We start from the raw sequence: 19,885 nt of genomic DNA, 5'->3' as shown, positions 1-19,885 counted from the left end.
CATAAAGCTAATTAAGGTACAAAGTTTAAATAAAACTAGAGTTGGATTATTGGGTCACACCGTTTTGTGGTCTTCCTTACTTTGGGAATATGTGATACATGAAATATAGCAGGATGGTTGCTTTGGTGTTAGTGATTGGAGCCCATTATTGATGTAAAGTCTGATCGTAAAAAGAAAAGAAAAAAAGGGCATGTTTCATTTAGTTATTTGTTTCTCATTTGCATATTTTTCTTAGTTCATTGTTCATTTTTGCATGCATGTTTTATGTTTAGCTTTGGTAATTCTTATTATTTAGTTTTTCGTTTTTTTTTTTAATTTTAGTTACCGTGTGTCTAGGTTGTGTAGTTATTGCCTTAGCCCTAATTCTGTTTCCAAAGTTATCGTTTCCTTACTTGAGGGCAAGTAAGGTCTAAGCTTGGGGAGGTTTGTTAGATGCATTTTATATGCATCTTTTAGCTCAATTTCCTATGTATTTCATTATAAAAAGTTAACTAATTCCCGGTTATTCTTATGTATTTTCGTGTTTTATGATTATTTTGATAAATGCCCGTACTGCTCACATTTGTTATGACTTTTAAAGGCCATTTGGAGCACATGGATGATTGTGCAAGTTTGGGATGCGTTTGTGGATGCTTAGGAGCTTAATTGGAGTCTAGACCAAGGAAGGATGCCGGGAAACGATCGAGAACTACTTGGAAGGGGAATGACAAACAAAAATAGCCAAAAGGTCCCCTTTTGTGATCGCAAGTTATGCTTTTGCGATCGCAGGTATAGCCCTTGCGATCGCAGGTTGGGTCGCAGGTTGCCATCGAGTTTCCGACGAGTCATAAAATTCATTAGATGAGAAAAAAGAGAACTTGCGATCGCAGGTTGTGCCTTTGTGATCGCAGGTTGGTCAAATTGCCTCAAAATAGCAACATACTTCATTAAATATTCCCGTGACACGCTTTTGGGTGATACATGCGATCGCAGGTTGTGCCTTTGCGATCGCAGGTACGGCGTTTTGACTGCTAGACATATAAATACTGCCTGATACCTTTCGAGTAACCCTAATTGGCGGTTCCTGGCAATTCAGATGCAATTTTTAGAGGTTTTCAAGTGAAGAACACAGATCTAAAGGAGACGATTCGATTCAAATCCGTAGTTTAGTAAGATTTATCTAGGTCAAAGTCAACCGAGTCAACTGGGTCACCTCTGTGAGTACAATGGGCGTACTTAACACATACGCCTGGCGTACTGAGTGTTTGACCAAACCACAAAGGGCTGATCACGTACGCGCAACATACCCTTTGGTGCGCCCAGTGTATGCGACTGCCACCATCTCAACCCATTAAATGCTTAATCCTTAAGCACTTTCGTCCAAGATCTAGATCTAGACCCTAAACGTGTTCTTAACCATAAAGTTTCCAACTTTATTGTTTTGCATGGCTAATAAAACCTTAACATCAAAAACTATAGCTTCTTGACCTATTAAGACAACCTATATCATGCATGGGAAGAATATAATGTCCAAGATCATATTTTTATGAATTAACACACCCCATAACATCTAAAAGGACAACTTATACGTCTTAGAGTACTCCATACTAACACGAATCAAGATTTGGAACAAAAGGTGACAACTTTAAGGTCAAACTATATCTAAATGAAATACTCATCAAAGTTTAAGCTTTATACACAAAGGAGTGTAGATGCTGGATCCAAGGCCTTGAGTGAAACACTACAACGTCAAAGCTCTTCCTTCACCACCAAGAGTAGAAAAATGACATGAAAAAGACACTCAAAGCTTCAATATGTGCTCACACACTTTAGTGTTTCAAAATGAGGTCAAGGAGGAATGGATGATAGAGTTAAATAAGGGTATGTGGCTATAATGTTGATTAAATAGGGTCCAAACCCTAAAATTTAGGGCTTGCACCCTGGCCACGTACGTCCAGCATATGCAAGCCTGCCTACGAAATTGACATTAGGGATTAGTTTTGCAAATCATTCAAAAACCAAGGGACATATTGAAAATACCTGGAAATCAAGATGTTACACCAACTCAACCCAACGAACCATAACATGTCGATGTATACAATAACAATCAATATTGAACAAGTACAGGTAATCATACAGATCTACCAATCTAATGCATACTCAGTGAACACATGTAATCATACATATCTACCAATCTAGTACAAAACCAGCACAACATTGATTCAATATAATAGGATACATAATCCAATAGATTGGCTATAATATCCGGTTTCAAGAAGCTTCAAATTTTGAAAATATGGGCATTAATGGATCAAGTAAGGTCCCTGGACTTCAAAGGGTTTGTGTTTTAGATCAAATTGGGTGTGGATTATATAGGTTTTTTTTAGCCAAGTTGTCGATTTGTGCTTTAGAGTCCAAGGGTGTAATGGTAAAAGTGATGCTTCCGGTCTTTTTATTGAATTAAGGATTTTATTTCAGAAGGTTTTAAATCACAAGAGAATAGATGGGATGGTAGGGTTTTTCATCACCTTTTTGAGCATATAAAGAACACCAAAGTTGGATTTGGGACGCAAAAGTTATGTCCATTAGAAGTTAGGAAGGAAAGGGGTATAGATGGCATGTACGTTGGGCGTGCTGCATGAAAATGGGTATAGGCCAATACATTGCCTGCTCTTGTGCTTTTTTACTTGGGTGTGATTTGTTCCTTTGTATCTCAGTCTTTTAGTAGGGGTTTTGGTATGACTCTTGGCGAGTTGGAGTGTCCGTTGCGGGTTTCTATTGCTAAAGAACACATGGTTTCTATGTCGAGTGTTTATCAGGGTTGTGTCTTGGTGATTTTTGGGGTGCCTTATCCGATTGATCTGATTCATATTCACATGGGGGAAGTGTGCATGATATTAGGGATGGATTGGTTAAGCAAGTTTGGGGCTATGATTGATTGTGAGGGCCAGAGGGTGGTAGTTCAAACCCTAAGTGGGGGAGAAGTGGTTATTTATGGAGAGGGAACCAGGTTTGGGTCAGCCTTTTGTTCTGCTGCCAGGGATCGAAAGTATGTTCAACATGGCAGTGTGGGTTATCTTGCATTTGTGGTGGATACTCGAGCGAGAAATAGGTTGTGGTTTTGGATGTGACTGTTGTTAGAGAGTTCGCTGATGTGTTCCCGGAATAGTTACCCGGTGTGCCTCCTAAGAGACAGGTTCAGTTTAGGATCGATTTGGTTCTAGTTTCAGCTATGATTGCCAATGTGTCATACCGATTGGCACCACCTAAGATACAGGAGTTGTCCTCTCAGCTTTAGGAGATGTTGGGCAAGAAGTTTACTAGGCCGAGCAGCTCGTTGTAGGGAGCACCAATCTTGTTTTTAAAGAACAAGGATGGTTCACACTGGATGTGCATTGATTACCGGGAGTAGAACGAGTTTACGGTGAAGAACTGCTACCCACTTCTACGGATTGACGACCTCTTTGATCGGTTGCAGGTTGCTTGTTGGTTCTCCCAGATTGATTTAAGCTTGGGGTAGCATCAGATGAGGGTTAGAGAGGAAGTCGTAGAAAAGACTGTGTTTTGGACTCGTTATGGTGATTACGAGTTCGTGATGATGCCATTTAGGCTCACCAATGCACCTGTAACATTTATTGATATGATCAATCGAGTATGCATGCCGATGCTTGATCGACCAATCATTGTTTTCAGTGATGATATCTTGGTATATTCCAAGAGCAAGGAGCAGCATTAGGAGCACCTTCGAGAGCTTCAGGGAGTTTTGAGATGAGAACGGCTATATGCCAAGTTCTCGAAGTGTGAGTTTTGGTTATGAGAGGTCCAGTTCTTAGGAAACCTCATTAATAAGAACGAAATCTTGGTCGATCTAGCCAAGATTTAGGTCGTGGTGCAGTGGGAGGTTTCGAAGTCTCCCTCGGCGATTAGGAGTTTATTGGGATTAGTAGGGTATTATCGGAGATTTATTCATAACTTCTCCAAGATTGTTGTATCCCTCACTCGTCTAATGAGGAAGGGCATGGATTTCCGATGGGGCCTGAACAGTAGGCAATATTCGAGACTTTTAAGGTGGAAGTTATTTGAGGCCCTAGTGTTGACTCTCCCTAAGGGTGTTGAGGATTTTGTGGCATTGTGTGATATATCCATCACTGGTTTAAGAGCAGTGCTTATGCATCGAGGGAGAGTCATTGTGTATACTTCTAGACAACTGAAGTTGCATGATATCCGACTTATGATCTGGAGTTGGGGTGGTGGAGTTTTCCCTCAAGATTTGGTGGCATTATTTGTATGGGGTCCGGTGTATAATTTACATGGATCACAAGAGTTTTCGATATGTAATGGATTAGCCAAATCTCAATATGATACAATGTAGGTGGCTTGATGTAGTCAAGGATTATGACTACGAGATACTGTATTACACATGCAATGTGAATGTGGTTGCCGATTCTTTGAGCCGTAAGATGGCTAGTTCTACTATTGAGAGCTTATGTATGAGGATTATGATTGATTCACAATTATTGGATTTGATTAAGAAGCTCGAGATGAGGGAATCCAGAAGGAGAATTAGAAACAGGAGAGACTCAAGGGTGACATTGACAAGTTTACTACTAACAGTCGTGGATTATTGACCCAGTATGGACGGGTTTGCAAGTCAATTTATCATGTAGACTGTGCTGGAGGAGGCACACATGTCCAAATTTTCGATACACCCTGGAGCCACCAAGATGTATCGATATTTGAGGTTTAGTTACTGGTGGTCGTGCATGAAGAGAGAGATAGCCTGGTATGTCGGTAGGTGCTTGACATGTTAGATGGTCAAGGCCGAGCACCAGCGGCCACATGGAAAGTTGCAACCATTGGAGGTTCCCATGTAGAAATGGGAACATGTTACTATGGATTTCATCACCAAGTTATCTCAGACGGCTAAGGAATTGAACATGATATGGGTTATAGTAGACCGACAGACCAAGATCACCCACTTTCTAGCCATTCTAGAGAGCTCTTCGGCCGAGAAATTGGCCGATTTATTTGTGCATGAGAGTGTTGCTCGACAAGGCATTCTAGTCTCTGTTGTATCTGATCGAGATGTTCGGTAACATTTTGTTTCTGGCTGAAGTTCCACGAGGAAATGGGTACGAGTTTGCATCTTAGCACTCTTATTATACATAGACCGACCGTCAGAGCGAGCGGACCATTCAGACATTTGAGGACATGTTAAGAGTTGGTGTCATAGATTTCATTGGGAGTTGGGACTCCTACCTTCCCTCAGCTGAGTATTCTTACAAGAACAATTATCACTCTAGTATCGATGCGCCGCCATTCAAGCTTCTCTATGGCAAGAACTGTCGTACCCCGGTATGTTTTGGAGAGGTTGGTAATAGAGTCATAAGAAGGATTGAGAAAGGCCTACAGATGACAAAGCTTATCCAACAGACTAGACAGAGACTACAGTCAGTCAAGAGTTGGCAGAAGATTTATGCCGACAAGCGTCGATCTGAGTTGGAGTTCCAGGTCGGCGATCTGGTTTTGCTGAAGGTATCACCGTGGAAGGGTGTAATTGATGGGTTTTGAGCATTCTAACACTCCTATGGTGTACATGCAACCCTAGAAACCTTGGATCTATGTTTGACTAAGATACATGCAAATAATTATTTTTTCTAAGGTTCTTATCCTATCTAGCATGGCATGGGGAACTTGAATCAAATAAAGCTAGTAGAATTACTTACCTTGTAGTTATAGTTGATTGCTTGGAGTTTTAGAGCCTAGCACCAATAGTGTGGATGCCTCAAATGGAAATCACAAATCACCACAAACTTTGGAACTTTGAGAGAATAGTAATCAGTTTCTTGAAATCGGCCCTCTTACTTTTCTCACCACAACTAGTGTGATTTCAAGAACCAAAGCCTCTTTTATATAGTGTGGCGGATTAGGGTTACATCCATGTAAACCCTAATACCCATGTCTTTTCATTTCCATGAGATCCATGGGTTAAAGCTCCATGGAGTATCCATGGACTTTCCATGCAAGCATAGCCCATTCCAAATAAGCATTAGCCCACACTATATAAATACAAAAGCCTATATTTAATTAGTCATACTTTTACTCTCTAAATTAATTCTAGATTAATTATAGATCAATACTAATTAAATAATATGATTTTTTATTAATATATTAGAACTTATAATTTATTAATAAATCATAACTTATACTATTCACAAAGGAATATCCATAAATTGTTTGGGTGAAGTGCAACCCAAATGGACCATGTCGGGTCAGGTCAACTACATACCAAATATAATTATGAACTTAGACACTATATCCAACAGTCTCCCACTTGGATAAGTCTAATAACTATAGTTGCAAGTATGAACTTAGACACTACTCTCTGTTGAACTATGAAGCGCCATTTTAGATAAGTGATCATATAATTCTCTGTTCTAGATATTAGCCGGACAAATACATGGAACATGGTCTTGCTTATTGTCAAGCATTTGTTTCCCAATTTCTGATTTGTTTGACATAGAACCTAACTGAACACATCAATTTAGTTCTGACCGGGCCCGATACATAGGTCAAAACAAAATCATTGAGTGGCCCAGATATCGCTTCTAATCGTAGAAGGAACAGATAAACTTCGACTCATATGTTTGCTCTACTACTTGTTAAATTACACACAAAAGCACGGTTTATAACATCGATTTACCAATGCGTTTTCGTCCAATCAATGCATAATGAACTCATACACAACAAATCATATCTCTAGGTTTGAAGACTTATATGATATTACCGTCTCACTATCACTCGAGATAAATTCCATGAAGTGATACAAGTGAGCGTGGGTTGAATCCAATACTCAGAACTTATGAGCACTCATGAGTGTCCCTTCGTGAGGGGATCTGTTGGGTTCTCATCCTTAAGCTTCGAGCTTGCTGGAGATGCTTAACCCGAGTTAGTCCCTTCGTGAGGGGATCTGTTGGGTTCTCATCCGATGATACCATCTTTACCACGAGGATTCCTTATTATATTCGATGTCTGATGAAGTGATATTTTCTGTCAATGTGTCTGGATCTCCGATGATCTCTTGGTTCCTTGGCTAAGGCAACCGCACAATTGCTATTGCAGAAAGTCTTTATTTGCTCCTTTATAGCTGGTACAACTCAAAGGTCTCCGATGAAGTTCTTTAGCCATATAGCCTCCTTTGTTGCCTCGCTTGCTACTATATACTCTGATTCACAAATGAAATCAGCCACTATGTCCTGCTTGGAACTTTTCCAAGTAATTTCCCCTCCGTTTAGGGTAAAGACCCAGCCTGACTGAGAGCGAAAATTATCCCTGTCATTCTGAATGCTAGCATCACTATACCCTACAACTCTCAAGTCATCACTCCCACCAAGGTTAAGGACCCAGTCCTTTGTCCTTCGCAGGTACTTGAGAATATGCTTCACTGCTGTCCAGTGAGCCTAGCCAGGAATTCCCTGATATCTGCTGACCATGCTTAAAGCAAAGGGAACATCAGGGCGAGTACAAGTCAAAGCATACGTGATCGAGCCAACAGCTAAAGCTTATGGTACTCGACTCATTTAAGCTATCTCAGCCTCTGTACTCGGACTCTGAGTTTTACTCAGTCTGGATTTTACATTAGATAGGTAACTCACCTTAAATTAGAGTTATGCATGTTGAACCTTTTCAACACCTTTTCCACATAGGTGCTTTGACTAAGTCCAATTAGTCTTTTACTCTTGTTTCTCAAAATTCTTAACCCTAGGATATATGCAGCTTCACCAAGGTCCTTCATAGTGAAACGCTTCCCAAGCCAGGGTTTTACTTCCTGCAGGGTTGGGATGTCATTTCCTTTTAGTAGAATGTCATCCACATAAAGTACCAAAAAGCTGACTATACTCCCACTAGCCTTGATATAGACACAAGATTCATCTTCACTCCTTGAAAACCCAAATTCTTTGACTTTCTCATCGAAGCAAAGATTCCATCTGCGAGGTGCCTGTTTCAATCCATAAATGGATTTCTCGAGCTTACACACTCTATTGGGGTACTCTGTACTGACAAAACCCTCTGGCTGAACCATGTAAACATCTTCAGCAAACTTTCCATTAAGGAAAGCGGTTTTGACATCCATTTGCCATATTTCATAGTCATGAAATGCAGCAATGGCTAACAGAACCCTAATAGACTTAATCTTGGCCACTGGTGAAAAGGTCTCATCATAATCAACTCCCGGATTTGAGAATAACCTTTTGCAACCAGTCGTGCCTTATAAGTGTCTACATTACCATCCATGTCAGTCTTCTTCTTGAAGATCCACTTGCACCCAAGTATCTTACGATCAGGTACATTGTCAACCAAGTTCCAAACTTGATTGTCATACATGGACTGTATCTCGCTATCCATAACCTCTTTCCATTTAGCAGCCTCAAGGCCTGCCATGGCTTCCGTGTAGCTGTTAGGCTCATCCAGATTTACTAGTGTGTTATCACTGATAAGTGTTTCATCTTCTACAGTAATATGGAAACCATAATAATGCTTAGGTGCATTCCTAACTCTGGTGGAACGCCTCAGAGGTATAGATTCTTCATTCGGCTCAACAGGAGTTTCCTCCTCAGGTTGAGGGCTAGGGTTTGAGGTTCCTTCACCACTTGACTCTTGAATTTCCTCAAGGTCAATTTGCCTCCCACTGTCTCCTTGGTTTATGAATTCTCTCTCTCTCGAAAGAATCCTCTTCTTGCTACAAAGACCACATTATCACTGGGTCTGTAGAAGATGTTGATGGGTTTTAGCCATAAGAACTTTCCTATGTGCGTATGCAAAACCCTAATGCTTGGATTAAACATGCTTTGAATCCAAGACTTCTAATGACTATTTAGGAATAAGCACAATGATAAAATAGATCTAGAATCATACCTTTGAATTCCTTGTTGATCTTGTTGTCTTGGAGCTTCTAGAGTCACAATTGTCACTCCTCTAATGGCTTACAAACACCAAATAGCAAGGAGGATGATTTGGGAGAGAGGAGATGGGAGGAAATCAGCCAGGGCTTCTCTACTTTAGGTTAGGTGCCGATTTCCCTTAGCCATAGGGTCAATTTATACTTGTAGACTCCTTAAGGGTTACAACCTAAACCCTAATTGGATAATCTTCTCTTAAGGCTATCCAAATCCATTCCTTAGATAACTCTTGGACGATTTGAGCTATCCTTTAGCTCCTAGAATCCGTCCAATCCACATCTATATGGATTTACAGTCTAAAGTTTAACTATCAAACAATTGACAGTTTATACCTTCTTATTTAATTAATCTCTTTAAGTCACCAAATTAATTCCAATTAATTCTATGACTTATATTAATCAAATAAAAATGTATTATTCTTTATATTATTCTTTATATTATTCTCATAATATATTAATAATATTTATTCTCTCTTAATAAATCATCCTATCAAGTTGCTATGGTGAAGGCAACCCAAAAGGACTATGCACAACCGGGTCAAATACTTGCCTAATATAGTTGCAGCCTTAGACGCTATTCCAACAGTCTCCCACTTGGATAAGTCTAGTAACTATATGCACAAGTACAATTCGGTTTGCAATCGTAGCTCTCAAAGACGCTGTCAACTTTGATCTAATCAATCTTTTCCTTTAGATAAGGGATCGTACAGTCCTCTGTTAGATATCATGCTGACAATCCTATGGAATGGTTAGTCAAGCATTTAGGTTTCTCGATCTCTGATTTATTTGACATAGAACTTAATCGAACACATCAATTCAGGTCTGACTGGGCCCGACACATAAGTGAAATCAAATCATCAAGCGGCCGAGATATCGCTTTTACCTTCTTAGATAAAAGTTACAGATAAACTTCGACTTATATGCATTTACTTATTCATTAACCAACTATACACAACAATGCGTTTTATAACACCGAGTTACTGATGCGTTTTCGCATTATTAATGTACAATCAATTAACAAATAACAAACCATATATCTAGGTTTTAAGACTATATGATATTATCGTCTTGCGATCACCCTTTTATATCATATTCCATAAGGTGATTCCAGCAAGCGTGGGTTTGTTCCAATGCTCAAAACTAGTTCATAAGCACTCATGAACGTTACAACAACCCTTTGCTATGTCTAACACCATTTAGACAATCTACACACCAATTCATGACAATCTTCATTCATATCTACCTCCACCATATGAACGATTGTGGACAATTTGAATAATTTCATTATTCCTAATAAACTCAATTATTCTGGAAGTTAAAACATGCAATGTGAAACAATAGTTAAACAATTAACATAAGACAGTAACATTACTCCTAGCATGCTTCAGCCCAATACTCCTAGCATGCTGCAAGTGCTTAACCCTACTCAGTTCCTTCGTAAGCGGATCTGCTGGGTTATCTTCTGATGATATCCTCTTCACTACGAGTTTTCCTTCTTCTACACGATGTCTAATGAAGTGATATTTTCTGTTGATATGTCGTGATCTACCATGATCCCTCGGTTCCTTGGTCAAGGCAGCCGCTCCTTTGTTATCACAGAAAATCTCCATGGGCTCCTTTATGGGAGGTACAACTCCAAGATCATCGATGAAGTTCTTCAGCCATATTGCCTCCTTCGACGCTTCGCTCGCTGCAATGTACTCTGATTCGCACGTTGAATCAGCTACAGTTTCCTGCTTGGAACTCTTCCATGTCACTGCTCCTCCATTTAGGGTAAAGACCCAGCCCGACTGCGAACGGTAGTTGTCCCTGTTGGTCTGAAAACTGGCGTCACTATACCCTCGCACCTTCAAGTCATCACTCCCTCCGAGGACTAAGAACCATTCCTTCGTCCTCCGAAGGTACTTAAGGATATTCTTCACCGCAATCCAATGTGCTCTGCCAGGATTCCCTTGATATCTGCTAACGATGCTCAAAGCGAATGCTACATCAGGGCGAGTACAAGTCATAGCGTACATGATTGAGCCAACTGCAGAAGCGTATGGTACTCGGCTCATTTCTGCTATCTCAGCTTCGGTACTCGGACTTTGAGTCTTACTCAACTTGGCATTACTTTGTATCGGTAATTCTCCCTTCTTCGAGTTCTCCATACTAAAATGTTTTAGTACCTTCTCTAAGTAAGTATTTTGACTAAGTCCAATTAGTCTCTTACTTCTTTCTCTTACAATCCTTATTCCCAAAATGTAAGAAGCCTCTCCGAGGTCCTTCATACCGAAGCACTTCCTTAGCCAGGACTTAACCTCCTGTAGAGTCGGGATATCGTTTCCTTTGATTAATATGTCATCGACATATAGAACGAGGAAGCTAACTATACTCCCACTGGCTTTGACATATACACATGATTCGTCTTCGCTTCGTACAAATCCAAACTCTTTGACATTCTCATCGAAGCAAAGATTCCATCTGCGAGACGCTTGCGTATGTCCATAAATGGACTTTTCAAGCCTACACACTCTATTCGGATGCTTCGGATCCACAAACCCCTCTGGCTGAGCCATGTAAACATCCTCAGTCAACTTTCTGTTAAGGAAAGCGGTCTTGACATCCATTTGCGAAATCTCATAATCATGAAATGCGGCAATAGCTAGCATCACTCTAATAGATTTAATCTTTGCAACTGGTGAGAAGGTCTCATCATAGTCAACTCCGGGAGTTTGAGTAAAGCCCTTCGCAACCAATCGCGCTTTATATGTGTGTACGTTTCCATCCACGTCGGTCTTCTTATTGAAGATCCATTTGCACCCAACGGTCTTACGTCCGAGTACATAATCAACCAAATTCCAAACTTGGTTATCATACATGGATTGGATCTCGCTATCCATTGCTTCTTTCCATTTCGCAGACTCCGGGCCTGCCATGGCTTCCTTGTAGCTATTAGGTTCATCAAGATTTATTAGTGTACCATCACTAATATACGTGTCCCCTTCGGTAGTAATATGAAAACCATAAAACTGGGGATGAACTCTAACTCTATCGGAACGTCTAAGAGGTAAGGACTCGTCAATAGGTTCAATAGGAGTTTCCGCATCGGGTTGAGCGCCGGCGGTAGAGGTTCCTTCATCTATCGAATCTTGAATCTCTTCAAGCTCTATTTTTCTCCCACTGTCTCGTTGGCCTATGAGTTCTTGCTCTCGGAAACTCCTCTCCTCGCAACAAAGACAACGTTGTTCTTCAGTCTATAGAAGAGATATCCAAAGGATGTCTGCGGGTAGCCGATGAAAATACATCGCTCACTTCGAGGTTCGAGCTTGTCGTGAGTATCTCGTCTTACGAAAGCCTCGCAACCCAAAACCTTGATATGTGCCAACGAGGGAGCTTTCCCTGTCCACATGTCGTGAGGTGTTTTGGAAACCTTCTTAGTAGGGACTCGGTTAAGGATATGGGCGGCAGTCTCTAAGGCATACCCCCAAAAAGAGATAGGTAGTGAAGCACGACTCATCATACAGCGAACCATATCCAATAAGGTTCGATTACACATTTCTACCACACCATTCAACTGCGGTGTCCTAGGAGGCGTCAATTGCGAAACTATTCCACACTCCTTGAGATAATCGTGGAATTCAAGACTTAGGTACTCTCCTCCTCGATCGGATCGAAGCATCTTGATTTTCCTGCCCAATTGATTGTCCACTTCATTCTTGAACTCTTTGAACTTTTCAAAGGTTTCTGACTTTTGCTTGATTAAATAGAGATACCCATATCTAGTATAATCATCGGTAAAAGTCACGTAGAAGTGGTTCCCATCCTTTGTGGCTGATCTAAATGGTCCACATACATCGGTATGTATTAAGTCCAATAGACCTTCACCCCTTTCACATGTACTCGTGAAGGGTGATTTAGAAATCTTTCCAAATAAACAAGACTCGCATGTGTCATCTTCCCTAAGGTCGAATGACTCCAACACTCCATCCTTTTGGAGTTGGGCTATGCGTTTCTTGCTGACATGTCCAAGACGACAATGCCACAAGGATGCTTTATCCATACTAGTGGAAAAATCTATGTTCAAAATATCATTTCCTAAGTTATCAACAATCATAACAGTTTCATAAATTCCATTACATGGTATAGCTTCAAAGTAAAAGACACCATTCAGATAAGCTAAAATAGAACCATTCTCATTATTAAAAGAAAATCTAAAACCTTGTCTATATAAAACATGAAATGAAATGATGTTTCTAGCCATTTATGGCGAATACCAACAATTGTTCAAATCTAAACATAAATTATTCCTAAGCACTAGAGAATACACTCCAATCTTGGTCACAGGCGACGATCTTCTATTCCCCATGATTAGATTGATTCTTCCTTGCTCCACATCCCTACTTCTTCTTAGTCCCTGCACATTAGAACAAATATGGTAACCACAACCGGTATCAAGAACCCAAGAAATAGCATGATTAGAATCATTAGATTTAATTGTGTATATACTTGCGAAAGATGGCTTGATCTTTCCATCCTTGATGGCTTGCAGGTACTCTGGGCAGCTTCTCTTCCAATGTCCTATCTTGTGATAGTGGTGGCACTCTGCCTCCTTCAGGTTAGGGCATGGCTTAGCGGGATTAACTTTGGGCCCACTAGAAGAGGCACCATCTCGGGCTGTAACCTTGCGATAGTTCTTAGACGAAGCCATCCTCTTCTTTCCCTTTCCTTGACCAATAGCCAAGACAGCAGCAGTAGGTGGATTGGGAGTTGGTGCAACAGACTTGTGTTTGAAGTTGATCTCAGCGACCCTCAAGAGACCTTGGTGTTTGCTTAGGGTAACCTCCTCTTTGTTCATGTGGTAGGTCACCCTAAATTGATTGTACATCGGAGGCAAAGAGTGAAGCACCATGTCGATCGCCAAGTCTTCCCCAAAGTCAACATTTAACTTGCGAAGTCGGTCGACATACCTTTGCATCTTTTGCAGGTGCACGGTAAGAGATTCTCCATGACCCATCTTAGCGGAAATCATGTTGGTGAAAATCTCATAACGCTCTTGTCTCGCGTTCTGGTGGTATCTCTCCAATAAGTCTTGATGCATCTCGTACGGGTACATGTCCTCGTAGTACTTTTGGAATTCGGAGTTCATGGTGGCAATCATGATGCAATGTACCTTCGTTGCATCTCGCTCATGAGTTTCAAAAGTGGTAATTTCAGCCGGAGTAGCAATTTCAGGGTTGATCTTCTCGAGCTTCTCATCGAGTACATACTCCTTATCCTCATAGCGATGGTGCGAATGTATCTTATCCATTTGCTAAAGTTCGTTCCATCGAAGGTGACCTTTTGGCAAAGGCTCATCAACGTGAAAGAACTAGCAGCAGCGTTGTTAGCGTTCGACATCTACAAATAGAAAGGACAAAGATAGATTAGAATAAGAATCCCTAATTATCACCCAAAAAGAAAAATTAGGGCTAGGATCCAACAATAACATTTACATACTAGAAAAGGGATGCCATAATCTAACGTGCAAATAAATTGAAGGTAAGTGAATGACGATTCACTAATTCTCCACCATAAAAACTTAACTATTAGTCCTAAATGTATTAAGAATTCCTAGGTTCGGATGAGATTCATTGAAACTATTCAATGGCATGTTTAGATCTTGATATGACCCTCTTGTTTGTGACTGAGATACCGAGGATCACAAAGCGGGTGTGAATTACCATGCAAATTCACATGGTGCCTTCATTGTAACGATCACCTATTCGATGTGCCGGTAAACCACACACGCTCCATCGAACTATGATAAACAATGAATCACCCTTTGCCACCTTTGCTTAGAACCAATTAGTGTGTCGGTAAACCACTCACGCTCCACTAACTTCTTAGCAATGGTGCAAAGTGTAATTTCATGGGATTGCATCAATTCACTTTTCCTAAAGTAACTAAGATTGGGAAATTTAAAAAAAAAAACTGTGTAGTTACTTTGTATTACTTATTATACTTTTAATGAGAGGATGAGGTTTCCCTATCCTACCCGTTCGGCTAACGACCCTCCACCAATCAAGCAAGCGGTGGTTGTGAGTGTACACCCATTAAGCGCCATTTTATAGGCCGGAACCTTATACCCACCTTATAGATCGGCTTCGTGAATGAGGCCTACTAACGGTATGACTAGCATTTTAGTTATACATATATATATATATATATATATATATATATATATATATATATATATATATATATATATATATATATATATTATTCTAGTAATATCATATTAGTATAGGGTTGTATTTAAACCTTTAAAAACTAGGGTTTGAAATTTAAGTTATCTAAATTAAAACCTTTTAATCACAAAATAGAAATTTCAAAACTTGAGGACAAGTTTTAAACATTTAAAACATGGAGGATCAAATAACAAATAATTTCAATTAACAATTAATTTCCTAATTATCTATATTTGACTTATTCAAGATTTCATTCAAGATAATTACCAAAATAATCAAAATAATTAATTAATTATCATATAAGGAAATTAAATATTTTATTAGTTGATAAATATCTTTAATTAGATCAAGATTATAGTCATATATATCAAAAATCGGATTAGGGTTGATCTAATATGATTAAGGTAAGTTTCCATAAGATAATCATGAAGAAATCCCGAATCTGGCCATTCCTGACGCTTGGACTCGCCGAGTGCACAAAGGGACTCGCGGAGTTAGGTCAACTCGCCGAGTCCACTTTGGAACTCGCCGAGTCCATGACTCAGAAACACAAAATTCGAATTTTGCAGTTTAATTTCCGACAATTAAGCAACAATTTAATGAAAACCAAGCTAGTCTCTGATACCACTGATGGGTTTTAGCCATAAGAACTTTCCTATGTACACATGCAAAACCCTAATGCTTGGATCTAGGCTTTCTAATTAAACATGCTTTGAATCCAAGACTTCTAATGACTATTTAGGAATAAGAACAATGATAAAACAGATCTAGAATCATACCTTTGAATTCCTTGTTGATCTTGTTGTCTTGGAGCTTCTAGAGTCACAATTGTCACTCCTCTAATGGCTTACAAACACCAAATAGCAAGGAGGATGATTTGGGAGAGAGGAGAGGGGAGGAAATCGGCCAGGGCTTCTCTACTTTAGGTTAGGTGCCGATTTCCCTTAGCCATAGGGTCTATTTATACTTGTAGACTCCTTAAGGGTTACAACCTAAACCCTAATTGGATAATCTTCTCTTAAGGCTATCCAAATCCATTCCTTAGATAACTCTTGGACGATTTGAGCTATCCTTTAGCTCCTAGAATCCATCCAATCCATATCTATATGGATTTACAGTCTAAAGTTTAACTATCAAACAACTGACAGTTTATACCCTCTTATTTAATTAATCTCTTTAAGTCACCAAATTAATTCCAATTAATTCTATGACTTATATTAATCAAATAACAATATATTATTCTCATAATATATTAATAATATTTATTCTCTCTTAATAAATCATCCTATCAAGTTGCTATGGTGAAGGCAACCCAAAAGGACTATGCACAACCGGGTCAAATACTTGCCTAATATAGTTGCAGCCTTAGACACTATTCCAATAGATGTAACCAAAAGGATTTCTATGGGTAACCGATGAAAATACACCTTTCGCTTCCGGGTTCGAGCTTATCGTGAGTCTAGCGTCTCACGAAAGCCCCGCAACCCCAAATCTTGATGTGGTGTACATTGGGAACTTTTCCATTCCACACCTTGTGAGGTGTTTTGGCAACCTTCTTTGTAGGGACTAGATTAAGGATATAGGCAACAGTCTCTAAGGCATACCCCCGAGATGAGTTTGGTAGCGAAGCTCGACTCATCATGGAATGAACCATGTCCAACAAGGTCTAATTGCGCCTCTCAGCTACACCATTCAATTGTGGTGTCCTAGGAGGTGTCAATTGTAAGACAATGCCACATTCCCTAACATAGTCAAGGAACTCAGTACTAAGATACTCACCACCACGATCGGATCGAAGCATCTTAATGTTCCTACCCAACTGATTCTCCACTTCTTTCTTAAACTCTTTGAATTTCTCAAAGGTTTCTGACTTATGCTTGATTAATTAGACATATCCATATCTACTAAAATCATCAATAAAAGTCACATAGAAGCGATTAACATCTCTTATGGCGGTTCTAAAGGGCCCACACACATCCGTGTGTATGAGATCCAACAAACCTTCACCCCTAGCACAAGTTCCAGTAAAAGGAGACTTTGTCGTTTTACCAAGCAAACACGATTCACAACTACCATCTGACTTTAGTTCAAATGACTCCAACACTCCATCGTTTTGGAGTTGGCCTATGCGTTTCTTTCTTACGTGTCCAAGACGACAATGCCATAAAGATGCTTTATCTAAGCTATTAGAAGATTCAATACATAATACATTATTTCCTAGATTATCTACAACAGATACAATTTCATACACTCCATCACAAGGTAATTCTTTAAAATAAAGAACATTATTACAGAAAGCATCAATACTACCATTATTATTATCAAAATAAAAGGTAAAACCTTGTTTATACAATGCATGAAAGGAAATAACATTTCTTTCCATTTCTTGCGAATAATAACATTTATTCAAATCTAATGTAAACCCACTATTTAGCACTAAGGAATAAACTCCTATCTTGGTGACAGGTGACACTTTCCTATTTCCCATGATCAAGTTTATCTTTCCCTGCTCCACATTCTCACTTCTTCTTAGTCCCTGCAAATCAAAACATATGTGAATACCACAACCAGTATCAAGGACCCAAGACTTAGAATGAGGCGACTTATTAGACATTATAGTGTATATACCTGCATAGTTGGGTTTTAATTTCCCATCATTCAAATCTTGTTGGTACTTTGGGCAGTTTCGCTTCCAGTGCGACTTTTCATGGCAATAGAAGCATTCAGCCTCATTAGGGTTAGAAGAAGGAGTGACAAAACCTTTCTTGGTTTTGCTTGAAGAGGAGCCTTCAAGGGTCTTACCCTTGGTACCGTTAGAAGAGTTCTTTCTCTTTTTCCCTTTTCCATGCTTGATTGCCAAGACATTGGATGCAGTTGGAGTAGGAGAAGGTGTAGTAACAACTGACTTACCCTTTAGACCACCTTCGGCGGTCTTCAAGAGTCCTTGAAGTTTGCTGAGGGTGACTTCTTCCTTGTTCATGTGATATGTTATGCGGAATTGATCATAACACGATGGCAAGGAGTGCAAAATGATGTCTATTTCTAACTCCTCGGGTAAGTTCGGATTTAGCTTCAGTAAACGGTCCGCATACCTTAGCATTTTCTTCATGTGGCCCGTGATGGGTTCACCATCCTTCATTCGGGTTGTTATTATGGAGGAGATTATTTCATATCGCTCTTGACAAGCACTTTGATGGTAGCGGTCCATCAAGTCTTGGTGCATCTCAAAAGGATAATCGTACTCATATGACTTTTGGAGCTCGGCTGTCATGGAGGCCATCATGATGCATGCCACTTTTGTAGCATCTCTTTCATGTACCTCATATTCAGCAAGCTCTTTAGGAGTACCAGTTGGCTCGGGTACCTTCAGCTCCTTGTTGAGAACATATTCTTTGTTCTCATACCGAGTGACCATCCTCATGTTTCTAATCCAATCTGTAAAGTTGTACCCATCAAAGATGACTCTCCCACAAAGATTCATGAGAGAGAAGGAGCTTGTAGGGTTTGAGCCAGAAGCATTGTTATTGGAAGACATCAGAAAAGAAGAGGGAATAGATTAGATTAGATTTAGAGATAGTCCTTAGTAAAACACCCAAATGTAATATTAAGGCTAGGACCCAAAACAATATTTTATAACTTAGAAGAGGGATGTCGTAATCTAAGCTATAAGATATTTGAAGGTAGGTGAATGACGATTCACCATTTTCCACCTTGAAACACGAAAAAATTAATTATGTTTTAATTGGTTTAGAAACTCCTAGATTCTTTGAGATTCATTGAAATTTCTTCAATGGCATGTTTCAATCTCAAGTGTGCCCTTCAAGTTTTGTGACTGAGATGCCGAGGATCACAAAACAAGGTGTGAAGTAACCATGCAAATTACTTGGTACCCTTAATGTATTACCTCTCAATCGATGTGCCGGTTAACCACACATGCTCCATCGATACTATGATAAACATTAAGTCACCCTTTACCTACCTTGTTAAGTTCAAGTTAGTGTGCCGGTTAACCACACACGCTCCACTAACGACTTAAACAAAGTATAAAGTGTAATTTCATGGATTAGAACCTTATTCACATTTTCCTAAAATAACTAAGATTAGGAATTTAATAAGGTTTAGTTACATTAGTATTATCATTATACTTTTAATGAGAATTTATAAGTCCTTGTCCTACCCGTTCGGCTAACGACCCTCCACCGATCAAGGAAGCGGTGGGTGAGAGTGGACACCCACTAAGCAACGATTTTATAGGCAACAACCTTATACCTCTCTTATAGACCGGCTTCGTGAATGAGGTGTACTAGCGGTAAGATGACTTGATATATATATATATATATATATATATATATATATATATATATATATATATATATATATATATATATATATATATTATCTTATAATATTATAAAGTATAAGGCTTGAATTTTAACTTTTAAAATTCTAAGGGTTGGAACTAAAGTTTTAATCATGACTTTACTTGTTCCAAAACTTGAGGGAAAGTTTTGTAAACTTTCAAAACTTTTCATTTCTTATAACTTATGAATTTGATTGAGTATTAAAATGAAGACTCTTGATTTTTCCTAACTCTTGTGTTCTTTTAATGGATTTTATTAAAGTGTGACCTTTGGATTTCCATAACTTGAGGAAAAGTTATGGACTCTATCAAAACACATAATGATCAAGAATTAAACTACTAAGTAGGTTATAAACAGTTCCTATGATCATCTAATCT

This window comes from Lactuca sativa, chromosome 8 (genome assembly GCF_002870075.4).
Source record: "Lactuca sativa cultivar Salinas chromosome 8, Lsat_Salinas_v11, whole genome shotgun sequence".
Lineage (NCBI taxonomy): Eukaryota > Viridiplantae > Streptophyta > Magnoliopsida > Asterales > Asteraceae > Lactuca > Lactuca sativa.
This window is presented reverse-complemented; position numbering follows the sequence as displayed.